The sequence below is a fragment of the Paramormyrops kingsleyae genome, chromosome 8 (genome assembly GCF_048594095.1).
Source record: "Paramormyrops kingsleyae isolate MSU_618 chromosome 8, PKINGS_0.4, whole genome shotgun sequence".
In the NCBI taxonomy this organism is placed as follows: Eukaryota; Metazoa; Chordata; class Actinopteri; order Osteoglossiformes; family Mormyridae; genus Paramormyrops; species Paramormyrops kingsleyae.
The window spans coordinates 26,016,885-26,034,865 of NC_132804.1; positions in this window are offsets into that span (position 1 = coordinate 26,016,885).

Here is a 17,981-nt window from a genome sequence, read left to right on the forward strand (position 1 = left end):
ATAATTTCACTTACGTAATTCTTTGGGGTACTGAATATATGCCTCGGTCAAGAACTGCTTGAATCAGACCCTTGTCTTAGTAAAACAAACAAAACAATGACAACTGATTTACATTCCCAGCTAATCTGGGTTTAGCTTCAGGACACTTTCTGCTTCAGCTTCCCAGAAAACAGCAGATACAGAGTGAATGGCTTATGGTTTTACAGACAGTATCCTACCCCAGGGGATTTGGAGTGTGCCATTTCAGGCCACCTGTTACATGAGCCTGGAGTGCTATTATTCGTTAGTGAGAGAGGCATAGACAGATGTTTCTCACAGTGCCTGGTAATGTGCTGCTTGAAGTTCATGCTACCTTAAAACAATTAGAAATCATCAGACAATTACTCAACGGTTTACAGTGGCAAAACAGAAGGGAGTTAAGACCAACAAAACAACTTTTTTTAAAACTATCTCTTGTCTTGTGGTTAACCGAAGGAAATCCATCCATCCGTCTTTCACTGCTTAAGCCCTTTCCTCCAGGGGCCTGTTTCACAAAGCAGGATTACTTGCTTAGCCAGATAACTTGCCAGATTTAAGGTAGTCTGGGCTAAATGTAAGCTGATGAAAATAAGGTCTGTTTAGCCCAGACTACCTTAAATCTGGCAAGTTATCTGGCTAAGCAAGTAATCCTGCTTCGTGAAACAGGCCCCAGGATATTACAAGTAATCTGATTCTGATTCATATCCTGGTCGGGGTCACAGGGGATCCTGGAGCCTGTCCCAGGCAGCATACGGCACAAGGAACAGATGAGGAACAAATTTTACCTGTAAATGATGTTTCTTTCCATGACAATGCCGACGGCAATAAAATAACACCCTGCTGAAATAGGTTTTGGTGCCTTTGTAAATCCTTTGTCAAAGCATTCCAGACAATCTAAACTTCATTGATTTGTAAGGATGTGTTTCACATCCAGTGCAAGGCAGTGGAGGGCACATTTTAGCACTGAGGTAGGGTTTCCCAGTCCGGTCCTCAGGGACCCACAGATAGTCCATGTTTTTGCTCCATCCCAACTCCCTGCAGACAGTCTACATTTTTGCTCCTTGTCACGAGCTGGGAGTAAACAACGACGTGGACTGTCTGTGTCCCCGAGGACCGGACTGGGAAACACTGCACTACACTAAGGAATGGGACCTACAGAAGTATTTCTCATCCATTTATAACCACCTTTGAACATGCAGTGAGAAAATATCCTGGCTTGTCCTGACTGAGGTAGGTACCATAGAACCCTGCTTTGCCCATAAATTATGCACACAGCAGATACGAGAGCTGAGGGTAGCAGACCTCCTGGCCCAGCGCCCTTGTAGATAAGTCTCTGCTACCTGATGGTCGGAGAGTCTATTTGTTCCGCATGCATTTCTAGACTCGCATTCTATTTTTCACCCCCCCCCCCCCCAAACCATGCGACATGAAGGGTGAAAACCATCGCAGTAGTCTGCCTGCCTGTCCGCTCCATTAAGCACGCCTCAGGAATCGAGGCCGCCTCGCCATGGCCGCTGTCATGGAAACTACACACGCATCTTACGGCTGGACCCGCGTTTGCGCAGAGGCCATGGGATGGATTGTCGGGGCTGAGTGGACTGACGGTGCCGCCGCGTACATAGGAAATGCGGCAGAGGGGCCGTGGATGAGGTGGACAACCACAACGTGACCACCTCCAGATGTTCACCTTCAATGCGACTCATGACAAATTACGTCAATATTGTTTTCTGTATAGCTGCTTCCATGGCTGGAAACTCAGAGCTTTTCAGGCATGAAATGGAAACTGTTGCCCCTATCTATGCGTTTATGTCCCATACACTCTAGAGGAATTCATTAATATTGATAAATCAGAGAGTGGATTGCACCATAAACTCATTAACAACGATGGATCTCTGTTTAATTTCTTCTCTGGGAATGAGTAAAGCCTGATATGAATCTGGCCAGAAAATGCCTTCCCCCCCAACCCCTTCTCAATGGAGATTAAAAGCAAATATACTAAAATCAGACATGACATTATCTTGCTGTAGCACTCTTTCCATAGCCAGAGACTGGGACTGGGATAGCAAATGAGCTCACGGGCGCTTCCCAAGAAATGGAGAAATGATGGGCCAGAATCTGTGGTCACCTGTCAATTTCAGATGATGATCAGTACGGTAAACCACATGGGAGTCTAGCAGTGAGTGCAACTGTCCCTCGCTAGGAGTGGATTGGCTACTGCTAGCGACACCCAAAATAATTTTTTCCCCTTGAATATTTTTGCCTGTGTTTGTCCAGGAATCTGCTTTATTGTTTTTCTCCGACAGGTTACATTCCATCCATCATTCTCTACTTTACAGAGACCCACAAAAACAAATGGAAAAGACACGTTTCTGAAAAGGCTAAGATGACTCCTGTGTCATGGTGTGATTTGTGAGTGGCATCTGGGAAAGAATCTCTTCTTTACATGTGGGAAGGGATGAAAGGTTAATTAATAAGACCAGGCAACCTCAGGATGGCAGGATGATAAAATGATCTGTTACCTGAAAAAAGCTAATTGTTAATTAGTTCATGCTTAATTAACAATTCACCTGTGACTAGGATGTATAAATAATATAGTTTGCCAATGCTTCTTAGAGTTGTATCTTTTATAAACCTTTTATCACTGGGATCTGTTTACCAATTTTTTCAAAAATGTTGTGCATCTTTTGAGAAGCTCCACATTCATGCTACAGATGCTGCCTCAGATTCATTTCTTTGTACATGTTAATTGCACAAATTCCTATTCGTGTTTCACTAGTAATCTCCTGCACTGATCATCATCCATGGAAAAAAAACACTAATTGAACCACTGGAAGACTTGAAAGGAACCTTCATTTAGCAATAAGTACATTTTTAAATTAGCAAAATATTTTTGGAGAGTTGTATTTTGCTCTCACGTGTGGTATTACTCTATAAACAACATGTTTCTTTTTGGTTTACTGATGATGGGATGATCTCAGTGGAGGTATCCCTTAAATGTCCTCTGCTGACATCAAAGGTGCTCACTGAGTGATCTTTCAGTCGATTCCTCTAATAGCCAAACAGTGTGGATGGCTCAGAGGAGCACTGAAGCATCTCTGCATCTTTATCAATGTCTGAAGGAAAACAGAGCAGACCAGGTGGGACAATCACCTCCTATGAGAAAAGGAGCAGCTATACAGAAAATTGGATGCAGTGGTCAAACATCACAGGCAGCTCTATGTTTTTTGCCTTATGGTTTCAGGAAGAAGAAACTCTTACTTTCAGAAAAAGATACTCTTACTGAAGAAGATACTCTTACTTTCAGAAAAAGATACTCTTACTGAAGAAGATACTCTTACTTTCAGAAAAAGATACTCTTACTGAAGAAGATATTCTTTGCTATGTTTCATGTTGGCAAAGTGGCAAAAAATGTATTGCCCAGCACATTCTGAATCAGTTCAGATGCTTATGCTATAAACACCCGTGTTTGGAAAGAAAGATGAGTTCACCTTTGAAGAAGTCCAGAATATCTGTTTTCTCAGCCAGTGGGAAATCAATAAAGAATTTACTGGGGAATTAGTCTTATCTTTTAATCTTTTGATGAAATGCAGTTGGCAAGCTATACCCCCCTTGCCTGTTTTGTGACACAGTGTAGAAGGTTTGTCTTCCTGCTGTGTTCATTAGTCATGGACTGCCCAAAAATTTAAAAAAACCTTCTACTGGCTAAGTTCCATTAAGCTTCAATCTGAGGTACTGCTAAAGGAATCCTAAAAACCACTTGTGATTTACAGTGTAATGTCACTGTAATCTACTAACCATCTCCTGTGTTTAGCATCCAAGACAATAAATTAATTAACTGTCTTGTGCCTAGTGCATCCTGGGATAGGCGTCAGGATCCCTGAAAGCAAGATGGAGTTGGCAAAAAGAGTCTCCCCACAGGGATTAATAAAGTATCACTGTTCTATATAATGCAGGCTTTCATTAACATTAAGTTTTCATTAAGTTTTCTCAGTTTGCATTAAATTATTTGTAGTTAATTCTTATTGATGCACCAAAAGTTACTGGGGGACGGGCCTGGGTGGCTCCCCCTGGTCTGCAGTCCATGGATGGATGGATGGATGGATGGATGCAGCCATGAATGTAGTAGAAAACTGTTTAATATGTGCACCAGCCTGGAAGGACCTCAACTTCGGTCTATTTTCCACGTGAGCGGCGCGACCTATTTACTGCTGGCTGAAAAGATGAAAAATATACATCGCCTGATTCCGAGCCCAGAAGGAGCGGAGCGTGTGCCGGAGCTGAGGCCCATGGGGCGGTGGGTCTCCTCCTTGGGATGGTGAGGGACCCCATGACAGCAGGACCCGAGGTGGCACATGGCCTTATGAATGCAGACCCCCCTCTACACAGGACTAAATCATCAGGTCATGTCATTATTACTGTAATCCATAGGCATGGCGTAAGTGAGATGAAGTGGCGTCCCTGAAGGACCAGGATGCAAGATGCAAGAAGGACAAAGGTTATAAATAGACAGGACTGCACATAGCGCACATGTGCTGGAGCTGTTCAGGTCCAAGTGCAGCAAGACACAATAAATAGGCAGGTTGGTATAAATATCCGCAGAATACACACTGCACAGGACAGCTGAGGGTAACACAGACAGCACAGACATACGTGAGACTGTGGCCTCTTTTGCTCAGCAATTATTTTTTGCTTTTACTGAAATCCTTGGAGGGCATTGAAGTATATAACAAATAACACAAGAAAAACACATGACAGAATATGCAGTAGGTGGCTAAAGTACCTCTGTCCACCTGCTAGCTTGCAGAAAATACGTTGGACTGACTGGAGCACTTAAAGAAGGCGAGGAACAGCGGTCACATTTCACATTTAGATCCATAATATACCATAAGGTAGTAAGAGAGTTTGATATGGGGGGGGGGGGGGCACAATGTAATTATTAAATGTAAAGGTATATTTTTTTGGCGTACGAAATGAAGCCAAATAAATTATTGGGGGGTACACGTCCCCCGTGGTTCCTATGCCCTTGGACCCATCTAACCATTTATCTAGAGGGGGAGGGGGGGTCTGGATCGCATCACAAACAGCACAAAGCAGAAGGTTTTATAACTATAATAGTTATATTGGAGTAACTGGTTCATTGCAAAATGTTATGATACAAACCCCTTCCAAGCACAAATACACAGCAACTCCGTTTTCCGCTGTTTTAATTTTTTAATTGCTGCTGCTACACCGTTAGCTAGCCTTCCCTCTATCAGCTTCCTAGTCATTTTAACAACCTCATTACGAGTGCACAGACGAAGGTGTAGATTGCGATTATTCAGTTTCGCCACCTCCCCTGACAAATTACACCCTGGCAGGCTACAAAGAAAACCTTGACTGTTTACCCATGATTCCCCAGGACAGGCCCTGCAATCGGATGGAAGGATGGAGGCACGCGGTGCGCTCCTGTCTCGTTGCGTCAGCAAGGCTGCTCGCGCAGCGCTGAGCTACACGTGTACGCTGGTGCGGAGCGCGCGCTGCTATAATACTCGATAATGTATCTGTGAGCAGGTGACAGTTTTACAGTCATTGGTTCCTAATGCGTCTTTCACCTGATAACATGTAATTCAAATCCAAATCTGAATTCGAATTTTATTCTCCTGCTAGTCTATAATAATTATTTTTGTTGTTTTTGCTGTTGTTTAATAATTTTAATATTAGTATTATTTAAATATAGTAAATAGTAATTTAGTTCAATACAATTTCTATATTGTATTGCTAAATAATATTATATAGTGAGAAACGCAGCTGGGTTACATGTAGAACATTTTCCATAAGAAACTTATATATTTAATGTTACATATTATTAATTTTAGGGTGATGTGCGTGAAGTTTTCATGATTTATGGTTATCGCCGGTGTTCTCCTGGTATGTTTGTTACCTCCTGCAGTCCAGAAATATGCCATTAGGCTAATTTGTGTGTCTGAATTTCAGTAATATGTCCTGTGATTGACTAGCATACTATTCTGGATGTATTCCTGTCTTGGGTCCCCTACTGCAAACAACAACCTAAGGACTGTTGTCTGCCCACTACTTATTAATCTTAACACATTACTAAAATAGTTGGGCCATCATATGCATTTGGCTGGAAGAATTTATTGATGGCCTTCACTCAGTCTGTGACGTGTCAGTATGTGATGTGTTATTTTCAGTCCTCATTGTCTTCATGATCGGCCACAAGTGTTTAAATCAGACGTTGTACAGGTATATAATGTAGACTATAACACGACAAAAGTGGGGGAGGATGGTGGATAACGAGATAAGGAGACAGCACCTTGATGACTGTTACTGTTATGTAGCTAAAGGGAACTTAAAATCAACATAACCTTTGTTGCGATTAACTTGGAGTTCTGTGTAATCATAGGTGTCAAGTCTCATGTGCCCAATCAGTGGTGCCATGGTGTCTTGTTAGCTGGGTAAACTGTTGTACCGTGTAATGCTTATATGCACTTTTCAGCTGGTTATACGGTGAATCTTGTTTTTTAGAGGTAGGTATATGTCGTATACAGTCTGTCATCTCCCCATTTGGCCAGCAGGTGTCGCTCGCCATCCTGGTTTCCCAGTGTTTCCCTAGGTTGGCATTCTTCTGTTCCCTAGTGTGTTCCCCTGCTCCCTAGGCTGTTGCGTGGCTGCATGAGCTAAGCATGCAACTGAGAACTGTGCTCCCCTACCATCGTGGGGCCTTGCTGGAAATTTTGATTTTGGTTTTCCCCTTGTTAGTTCTTTGTTCTTGTTATTTCTATTGATTCTTGTTTTTGTTTCCCTGCATGTGTTTAATTTAGAAATTTCAGTTCCTAGTTTCTCAAAGTGTTTCAGTTTTAGTGTCTAGTGATTATTAGTGTTACCTGTGTCCTGTTACTCTTAGTTCCTAGGCTTTGGTTAACTGTCAATGGTTCTCTTGTAATGGCACCTCAGCCATGTACATATGAACTTTCACCACCAGCTCACTTAATTAATTAATTAAATTAGTTATAAAGTCAATGAGATATTGATTAGCTATACGAGGTGTGCTAATGGTCAAGTCAAAAAATACACGAGTGTATTGGATGGTTGCTGCAAATACTGGTGTGATTTTAGGAGAGGTTTTGACAGGGATGGGAACAAGTCATTCCTTGGGGAGTACAAGTCAAGTCTTGAGTCAAAACATTGCAGTCCGAGTCAAGTCTCGAGTCCTTTGCCCTCAAGTCCAACTTGAGTCCAAGTCTCTCCATCAGTTTTGCCGAGTTGAGTCACAAGTCATCAAATATGTGACTTGAGTCCAAGTCATGTAGGGAGTCAGTAACTTGAGCCCACACTTTAACAAGCTGACACGCTTTGACAGGCGTTATAGCATAGTGTTACATCAACATGATAATCATTTTAGCAGCATTTTCAGTCACTTTCCTTGAAGCAGTCTACATAAGGGTGACATTTAACCGTCATAAGAATGACATGACACATGTCATGTACATTAATGACACATTATTGATGTTTATGACTATTGTCATAATGTGTCATTCAGTTCCAAAAACCGAAAGACACATTATGACAACAGTGACGTTTATGATAACAGTCATAAACATCAATAATGTGTCATTAATGTGCATGACATGTGTCATGTCATTCTTATGACGGTTACATGTCACCCTTATGTAGACTGCTTCAAGTAAAGTGTTGCCGCATTTTCTTTGGCTGCCTAAGACCCTAACACTATAACATGTGCCTGTACTGTACTGCTGATTCCTCAGCAGGTCATGCTATGTATTACCTCTAGTCTGTGTTTGTTGTAGCAGGTTTTCTTTCTTGCGTTCCCTATGCTTTCCCTTGCATTTTTCCCCCGACCTAGTTAGTTCTTGTTTTTCTACCTGCCTTGGTTTTGACCCCTTGTGGTTCCTTTGTTTCCTGTTCTTTAGCCTTTGCAATAAAGCCTTTCCCTTTGATGCAACAAACTGCACTGTGGATCATTCCTTCCATCATGTCCCACCACAACATGCCCAATCTTCCCATCCCATATTGAAAACTTGTATGTTATCGGCAAATATTTATTGCTTGGGAAAAGTTATCATAGGGAACCCACCCTCTCAGTTGGCCAAGTTTATTGAGATCCCACCTCTTTGATGGCTCACTGTTTTCAGCATAGTTTCATTTTTTTTATCCCCTTGCACTGTTTTCACAGCACCTAGGTTGACATATATGCTGATGTGTAATTCGTTTTTAATCTATAGTGGCAAAACAAACAGATATTCATTTGTTGGTCTATCTGAGCCAAATGTGACAATGAGACTTCACTGTTCCTATCAGCTCTTACTTTAATCTGATTCAGCCAATTGTGATTTGCACCCTAAAATAAGTTGTAAATTACATTGAGGATGAATATGTCCAACTGACCTTGAAGTGGTTTTGTTTTACTTGTCGAAAGGAAGAGCAGGTACAGGTTTCAGGCTCAATATGTTTGATTTATTTGATTTATTTTTGCATATGTTCCAATTTTAATAATTCTTGTGAGATTGTTTAATGAATCAAATACTGGTTGGTAATTTTAATGTTTTGCTCATTTTACATAAAAATGTTTTTCTGAGACATGCAGTGTTGAATACCTCAAAATGTGGGTCTTTTCAGTCATTAAGTGTACGTGTAATGGTTGGCAAGCTTCTGATTTTAGAACCATTTGTCAAATTGGTTTTAGATGTAATTTTTTTGTTCATAAACATTCACCTTCTGCTTTGAGAGCAATGTCATAAACAGAAAAAAACCTTGTTTGAGTCATGTTCAAAAGAAATAACATTTTGTGGCAGTGTAACCAAATTATAATATTTTCATATTAATAAACATTTTTTGTCATCATTGCAGTACAAGAGAAACAACATCATGACCTGTGTGGGGGGGGGCAGACATATTTCTCTGCACACAAGGAGTCTTTGGATAAAAAAGGTGGAGAACCACAGGCCTGGAGTATTACGTGGCTTGTGTGTTTCTTTGTGTGTGTGGGGGGGGGTGCATATCTTCAGCATAAGGAAGGGTGGGGTTCTGATTGGGGGAGCACAGGGAGAGCTTTTTTTCCCAGAGCTTTTTACACTTGACATGCCAAGGGGGCGGAGCCAGGAGGCCGTGTGACAGCACTATGTGACACCTCCCCCCCCGAAGTGCATGATCCAGTCCCTTTGTTCCAGAACTCCCTTTAAATCATAATGGTAACATCCCCCCATCTCTCACCCCAGGGTTTTAAACCCGTATTATGTTGACTGGGGAATGATTTGATGCACCGTTCCCAGCTTTCACACTGGCCTCTGTGGCCAAACATTCAGCGACTTTCAATTTGTTTCATGGTTTAATGAAAATGTCCACTAAATAACATGTGTACATATGCAATTGCCGGTCAGGTTTTATAATGAAAATTTGAGCATATTGATAATGTTTACATTAATTGCATTCAGCTGAGTTTATGCTTAATTTTACATTTCAACAAAACATGATCTGAATGACCTTAGAGTTCTACATATCAAAGATGTATCATTTTTATAGTAGAAAAAGAGTATTTAAATGTCTATATAGAATCCTTTATATTTCTTTCAGACACAGCCTGTGGGTACACTGAACTGATATACAGTGCTCCAGCCTGTGGGTACACTGAACTGATATACAGTGCTCCAGCCTGTGGGTACACTGAACTGTTATACAGTGCTCCAACCTGTGGGTACACTGAACTGATATACAGTGCTCCAACCTGTGGGTACACTGAACTGTTATACAGTGCTCCAGCCTGTGGGTACATTGAACTGATATACAGTGCTCCAGCCTGTGGGTACACTGAACTGTTATACAGTGCTCCAGCCTGTGGGTACATTGAACTGATATACAGTGCTCCAGCCTGTGGGTACACTGAACTGATATACAGTGCTCCAGCCTGTGGGTACACTGAACTGTTATACAGTGCTCCAACCTGTGGGTACACTGAACTGATATACAGTGCTCCAGCCTGTGGGTACATTGAACTGATATACAGTGCTCCAGCCTGTGGGTACATTGAACTGTTATACAGTGCTCCAGCCTGTGGGTACACTGAACTGGTATACAGCTGCATAACCAGGAGAGAAAGTCTGTCCACCCACAGCTCCATCCCTTGGTGTTGAACACCTAGTGACGAGCAGCACCCACAGGAGACAAGGCTCGTTGGCATGTCAAGTCGTCCGAGCCGCTGTCACAACCCAATTACGGGGCTCTGCAGGCCGCGTGTGGCATCCTGTCCTCTGCCATGCTGCGATGCGATATGGGTTACGCTGCCTGTGGTATGGGCTATGCTGCCTGCGATATGGGCTATGCTGCCTGCGATATGGGCTACGCTGCCTGCGATATGGGCTATGCTGCCTGCGATATGGGTTACGCTGCCTGTAATATGGGCTACACTGCCTGTGATATGGGCTATGCTGCCTGCGATATGGGCTATGCTGCCTGCGATATGGGTTACGCTGCCTGTAATATGGGCTACACTGCCTGTGATATGGGCTATGCTGCCTGCGATATGGGCTACACTGCCAGTGGGCCCTTCTCTTCCGTGGTGTTCCCCTTTGTACCCCAGTGCACTTGTTCAGCATCATGGGGCTGAGCTGCCACCCGTTAATCACCCACAAAAAGGGGCACCTGGCAGGGGGACTGAACTCCCCCTTTGTAAATCCGTAATTCCCCCTGGCACCCTCCCCCTGCCGGCACTCTCCACCTGGGCCCCGTCCTCATCATCTCTGCGCAAAACTTCTCCTGTTAGTAATGAAAAGACAGACTGCATGTATGCAGCATACAAATGCCATTCAGAATTTGGTCAAGAAACTGAAGAAACTGCATCCATTTTCCTCAAATTTCCTTGTCACTGTACTTGGATGGTGGGGTTCAGGGAACTAAGCCCACATGCCTTTGATCAGAAGGTCGTCTGTTCAAGCCTAGCCTGGGAACGATAGTCACGTGTCTGTGGGCCCTTGAGCAAGACCCCTGTACCCCCAGCTCCCTGGGCACTGCCAGGTGGCTGCCCCTTCGTTGTGAGCCCCAAGCTTGCCTTCACCTGTCTGGAGAGCAAGATGTGGAAAGAGAGACAAATATTAATTTGCAGTCCGAGTCAAGTCTCGAGTCCTTTGCACTCAAGTCCAACTAAATCTGTCTGCCGAAGACTTTCTGTTTGGCATCTGTAAATTGCCTCTATTTGTGGCTGTGTGTGAGATTACACACTGGTACATGCCATGAGATGAACTGGCATCCCGTTCAAGGTGTACTCTGGGCTCATGCGTCATGGGATACGCTCCATGAATCTGACCAGGGAAGGGAGTTGGCCGACGGATGGATGGATATATGTTTGCCGGTCAGGTCCTGGTCGGCCCATCAGTCGTGTCTCTACTGTAGCTGTTTGAAGAGCTGGTGAACCTCGAACACTCCAAGATTGTGTATCGCTGCAGCTGCCTCAGGCAAAGCAGCTGACCTGGGTACCGTGAGGAGAACCACAGGCAGAGCAATTACATTATTCAGCTGGCTGGGCAGGGGTTCATCCCTGTCAACGGGTGTCATGTTTGGCACCATAGTCTTCCTCTCCCTACGTGCTAAATGACCAATCGCTGTTTCTGCGAACCTCAAAATGGTGCCTGCTGGATCCTTACTGAATAATGATCCCCACTGTAAGGGCTTTGATGTGATGCCGGCGAGAGTTAGAACTGAGGGAGGTATCAAAGTAGTCGTAGGTTTGCGGCCAGATGCAAAGTTTCAATGCACTTTAACGAGATATGCAGGGAAAATCGAATAAACAGACGAAGCCATTTTGTTTTTTACAAAAGAAAAAAACATATGAAAAGGGCCCAGTGTTCAGGCAAAGCTGTTTAAATGGAGATTGATGAAACCTTTACCTTTGAAGCATAATTTTTTTTGCCTGTGATGAATATTCACTTTGAGAATCTTAATCAAAAGGCTCCATTATAACATGCACCAGGCACATCTGCTGAGTTACCTAGCAACCTGTTTTTTTTTCTCCAGTTCTCATTATTACTGTTCACAACTGTTGTTGTTCCTGCTGTCATGACCGCTGCTGTGAACCTACACTGGCGCAAGCCTCCGTTCGCTCGGTGCTGCTGGGTAACAGGCTGAAATTATTGATATTTCCTGATAAGCATGTGTAAGGTTTGAAAAGCACGTTATATATAGCAATCCCGAGGCTGTGACTAGCATGTGCTGAGTGATAATTGTTCTATATTAAAGTGCTGAAGGCTAGTTAGAGTGTACGGTGCCACACACATATATACACACACACACACACAGATTAGGTATCTATATCTTTGTGGGGACCCTCCATTAATTTCTATGGGCATAATCCTAATCCTAACTATGACAACCTTAACTTCTACCCAGTCATCAGTAACCAAGCCAAAATACAAGATTTTGACATTTTTAGCTTTTAGATTCACAGATTTTTATGAAACTGAGATTCCCTTTGTGGGGACCGAATGTACAGAAGGGCCAGTTGACGTTGGACCACCAGAGGTTTTTCTTCTCCCTGCTCTGGAGTTTTTGGTTCCTCTCCTCCATTATCATCTGGCTTTCTTTCTTTCTTTCTTTCTTTCTTTCCCTTTGTCCGTTTTTCATGCACCATTCTGAATAAAAAATGAATTGAATTGAAGATTGACATGAAAGCATCAACACACACTACAATACCGTTCAGTTCAAAAATCAGCAAAGATACTTTTATAGTATGACAAAAACATGCTGTATGCTGAGCCTTCTCTTGCAAATCCCCTGCCTCAAAGTCACTGAGATACAAGTGAACTCAGGATTTACGAGACCGTACAAGCTACTGGCCACAGACCAGGTGCAGCAGAACTGGGATGTGGGCTGAGAGGATGCTGGGTGTGTCAGCGAGAGAGATTTACTTTATTATGCCTCAACTGGAAAATGGATAGGTCGCTTTAAAACTGTTGGCGAGTTTCCTGCATGTCTTTGATTGCAAGGGTACCCATCTGGCCTCTTCCAAATGCTTATCAGGTACAGGGTCACGGTAAGCAGCCATGAGAGGGAACACGACAACACAGCAGAATGGGATGGATGGTCTTGGATTAAATGGGAGCGATAAAATAAAGTTTAGGGGCTTGATCGCAGAATGTAGACCGGTGTGGCATTATCCTGCTTTTGCATGGAAAAATCAGGTCCTCTACATGGTTCTGGATGAAACAGGCTAGCATGAGGCAACATTAGGAGGAAAAGCAGAGTCCTGCCATAATGCTTAATGGCCAACTGTATCATGCTGGCAGAACATCTTGGGTTGGTCCCCAGGGGCTGCGGGGGCATGGCTGAGGGAATCGTTAATTCCCTTTTCCTATCCAGATGTTGGCCTAATTTACACAGACTGCTAACGTATGCAGCATGCTTCGCTCCCCTTGGTCCGTATGCGCGAGCACGTGGCCTCATTCGCGCGGCGGGGGTGCTGCTGTTCTCTCGAAGGCAAAATTTGGTGGCACCCAACCGCAGCTGTGCGACGGGCCTGATTAAATCGGTCGCATGCCACTGAGCGCCTTCCCGCTGAGCGTCTGTCCCGGATCAGCTGCGACCCTCCAGTCCGGTGACATTCCCTGGGGATCGGAGAGATCTGACTGCGATGACGCATCAGCCACAGGTAAATCCAGGCAAAGGGGATGAACTCCACTGGAGGAAGTATCAGCGTAATGTAATATCGAGGTTAAAACAATTTGGTCAACTGTTTACAAACACTGTTAATTTGGTGAATCCTAGGGGGCGCCACCTGATTAATCCAAGCCCTAGGGAATCAGTTTAGTTGTGTCTAAGGAATCTTCCCATCCTTACTGACTGCTGCAGGGCGGCGCCCCCACCTGGTAGGATTCTATAACTATTACACTGCAATTGCCTTGTGGCAAAAGTGGCAGCTTTAATCGAACTCTCACGGGACCCATATAAACCTCGTCAGTGTCAAATTAGTGCCATCTGTCCCACCGTGCTGAAATTGGGACGTCAGCTGTCTGTAAATATGATTCCTTAATTACTGTGAGTGACACCAGAAAACACTAAGATGACATGTAAGGAATGTGTCCATTTCTGTAACAAGTGGTGGCATTTTTTAAGATAAGTTCTGCATCTCACCCGGATCATAATGCTAGGATCTGCTGAGGCTGTGACAGCCTGCCGACCTGCCCGCAGCCTTGGAGTGAGCCTCTTCACCTCTGGCACGCTTCTCCTGGTGCACGGCCTTCCTCGAACGCCGGTGGCAGCCGGCGCCTCCCTCTCCCCACCGCAGATGTTGTGTCTCGAGGCCATCGTCACCCGACCTCGGTCTCCCTGGGGGACAGATAGCGCGTGTCTGGCTGATAGGGGAGGAATTTCACACCGGCCCTGCGGACGGCTTCTTATCTCCTCGGCGATGTGTGGAATGACACGGGGAAGGATGGCGGAGAGGCGGAGAAACAGGCAGGAGATTGAGAAGGAGGGAGGGAGAGCGATGGATCAAAATGTCGAAGCGCTGGACCGCAGCGAGTTAGCTTGGCCGGGGGATGCCGTCGTTCTGGTGACTCCCAGCATCCTCCTGGCCATCACACCTCCTCTGCAGCTTCATAGCACTTTCAGCTGAAACTGCTCTGTCCTAGAAGCCGGAAAACTGCCAAGAGCACAGCCCAGGGGTTTAAAGCCGGGAGTGTGGGGGTGGGGTGGAGGGGTAGATCTGCTTAACCAAGCATCTTTATGCTCCTCTCACAGCCCTGAAACTAATTTCTTGCCTCTTTTGTGTTTTCCTCTAGATTGTGTTTCGGTTCAGCTGCTTAGAAGCCCACTATCACTGATGTGAAATGTTTATTTATGATTTTCCTCACTCTGTAGGCTAAGCTAGCCACAAATGCTTGGCTGGTCATGAGACAGTGGCATGACATGCATGAAGAATCGGAAATATCCCGGTATTAGATACGGGGTATAAATGGACCCCCGGGTTTCGCCATTATGCAATCGTCTGGAAGCGAAGAAGGTCCTTTGCGGGACCCCTACCCAACAAAGGCGTCACCTTCAGCTGCCGACTACGCATCTGGCTGATTTTACAGAGTCAAAACAGGTTTGGCTTGGTTGTGGTCCAAGAACCATTCCTTCTGCTCTGCAGAGGCTAGATAAAGGGAAGCCTTGCGGCTTGTGTATATGAAGCAAAACACAACCTGGTCTGTGTACTTCATGTCAAATTATCACCGATTTTGATGTGTTTACCAGTTCTTCTGCAAAAGATTCAAAGATCAAAGGAGATCCAGTCACACACCAGACATATTGCTTTGCACATAACCTTTCTGAGATATTTTTTTTTCTTTATTGGTGTTCTTTAGATGTTCTGAATATTGAGAAACATATATTAGACAGTTTACGGCAGTCAAATCTCACAAATAAAATATGTATGTGTTTGTCTATTATATTCAGGGTTTTAGAGTTTTGACTTTTCATTGGTAGCTTTGTGGGTTAGGATCAGAAGGTCATCTGTTGAAATCCCGAGGTAGGCAGAGTAATTTCACTGCTTGTACCTTGAGCAAGGCCCCTAACCCCATATGCTCCAGGGACCCTGCTTTCACAACTGAATGTTGCTTTGGATAAAAGCATGTGCTAAATAAATAAACATGATACATTGTAAATCATTTGGACTAAAAGCACCATCCTAGTAACTAACTGATGACTTGGCAAGCAACAGATTCAAACTTGAAAAACAAACAATTGATATATCCCAAGTAATTAAGCGCTGAGATCTGCTGTTGCTCCTCGCCGAACTGTTTTGCAGTGTTTTATGTTTTTAAACTCCACTTTTGATAATACAGTACAGGCATCTATAGACATCAGAAAGCTGACCTCTATTGATTCACACCATATCCGTAACTGATTTTCAGGCTTCTTGAGACAGACATGTTGCTGAACAAGGTAGGCTTTATTAAAATAAAATGACAAAACCCAAAGGAGAATTCATGTCCATTTAAAAATAGATTACAAATAAATTACAAACGAGCATGTGAAATAAAAACAAAACAGCAACATTTAACCTCAGACATTTAATTCATAAATAAGGATATTTTACATCACACAACCATTGTCTTTTTTATTGTCCAATATTCTTCCAGGAGTTTTACAAAGATTATAAAACAGGATATGTACAACCAGACTGTTCATCTAACAATGACAAGGTACTGAGACAAAGACGGAAAGGCTTCCACTACAAGACAATGACTGCATATTCAATGAAATTGAGCTTATCTGAATTGGGTATTTGTCACATGCAATGGTCCGGACCACCGTGTTTGATTAACACCAAAAAGTCATGGAAGTAGACTTCTGGGACGACTCACTGATCAATTTCTTGAAACGACAGTCATCAGTTTAAGCAGTGGTATTGTTTTTTTGCTACAATGAGTCCCTTTGGAATTCACTCCCTCTCTTCTCCTCGGCTCTCTCCACGAATTGCTCCTCTGAATCCGAGAGCCTTTCTTAGGCTGCCCCTGCTCTGCCTGTTGCTAGGCAACGCAAAATTTCAGCGTACATCCAAAGAGCAGTGTGTGTGCAAATCACTTCTTGAAGTCGCAGATAGCAGGTGCTGTCCACCAGCTCCAGAATGTGTTTGCGGCTTCAGTGAAAACAGCTAACTAAAACTGAGAAAGGCATGGTTTATGGATTTATAAGAGGGGAAAAAATAACACACAAACAATGACTTAGCAGTAAAGATTAATACAAGGGGGGGGAAAAAACAGGACCAGCCTGCTCATTTCTGTCCAGATCTCAAAGCTCTTCCAACATTGCTTCCCACCCATTATCTTCTCATCACAAAATGTGTCCTCCTACAGAGTTTAGTGGACTTTAATACATATAATGGCATGACCATTGCACTCCCATCCTGCAATACTATGCAGGATGACATATTCCCTCCCTGCACTGGTTGTTTTGTGCACTTGACTGCTCACCTATCCCATAAGCCCTAGTGATTTCACCTCTTGAGATTATGTCATGCTAACTTTGGTCAAGGTGTAAGGTACAGCGGCCGCGTTGGTCATGGTTGAGTATTTACAAGGTCTGGAACTGCTGTTCAGTTTCACGGTTGGTCCGGAGCCGAGATAACCGCTGCTATCCCGCTAGCGTGAAGCAACAACAATACCTGACAGGGCAAATAAGATGCTAGGTGACATTTTCACTGACGAAGCCGCGTCGTTAATGTCTCCAAGTATACAGTGGATTGCAAGGGCTTAAAATCGGCGCTTGGAAGTCGAGTTATGGATTAATTCCTTATGTTACATAACTGCAAGGGTCAGGATTGAAAGTTAAAAGATTAAAGTGGGTTAATCCCCTATATAAACTGCCCTCAGTTGCATATCTGAAGGAGATTCTGCATTGGTAGGAAGTGCAAGATCAGGAAAGGCGTTTAGCCATATAAATGAGAATTCAGTGAGCTCTATAGCAGACCGGCACCCCATCCAAGGTGTCCCCTGCTTTCTGTGATAGATGCCAGGCTCACTATGACCCTATGCAGGATAACCACTTGCGTAAAATCGACCAATGGATAGAAAGAGAATACAGATCTGGAGATGCTTTCTATATCAGCAAAAGCAAAGGTATGGTAAAGCTATTGCAGGTTTTACAGAAATATCTGGAAAGCATGACTGACATGAGACTGCTTAGCAGATTGTAGGAATCAATGTCAGATTAAAAAGAGAGAGAGAGAAGCAACATGACACATACAATATGATCCTTGGTTTTCCAGTATCAATTAAACAGGCATGTGTGATTCACACATTTTCCCCTCAGTCTAAACGATTCCTGCCTGGTAATCAGATCGTTAAAATGGAGAGTCACATTGCATGCAGCTGGCCGTGCGAATAATCTCCCTCCTTGTCTGGCAGTGCGATTTGGGTTTCCTCCGACGGGATCAGAAACTCATCTGCCTGTCACTTAGAGGGATTTTCAATCCT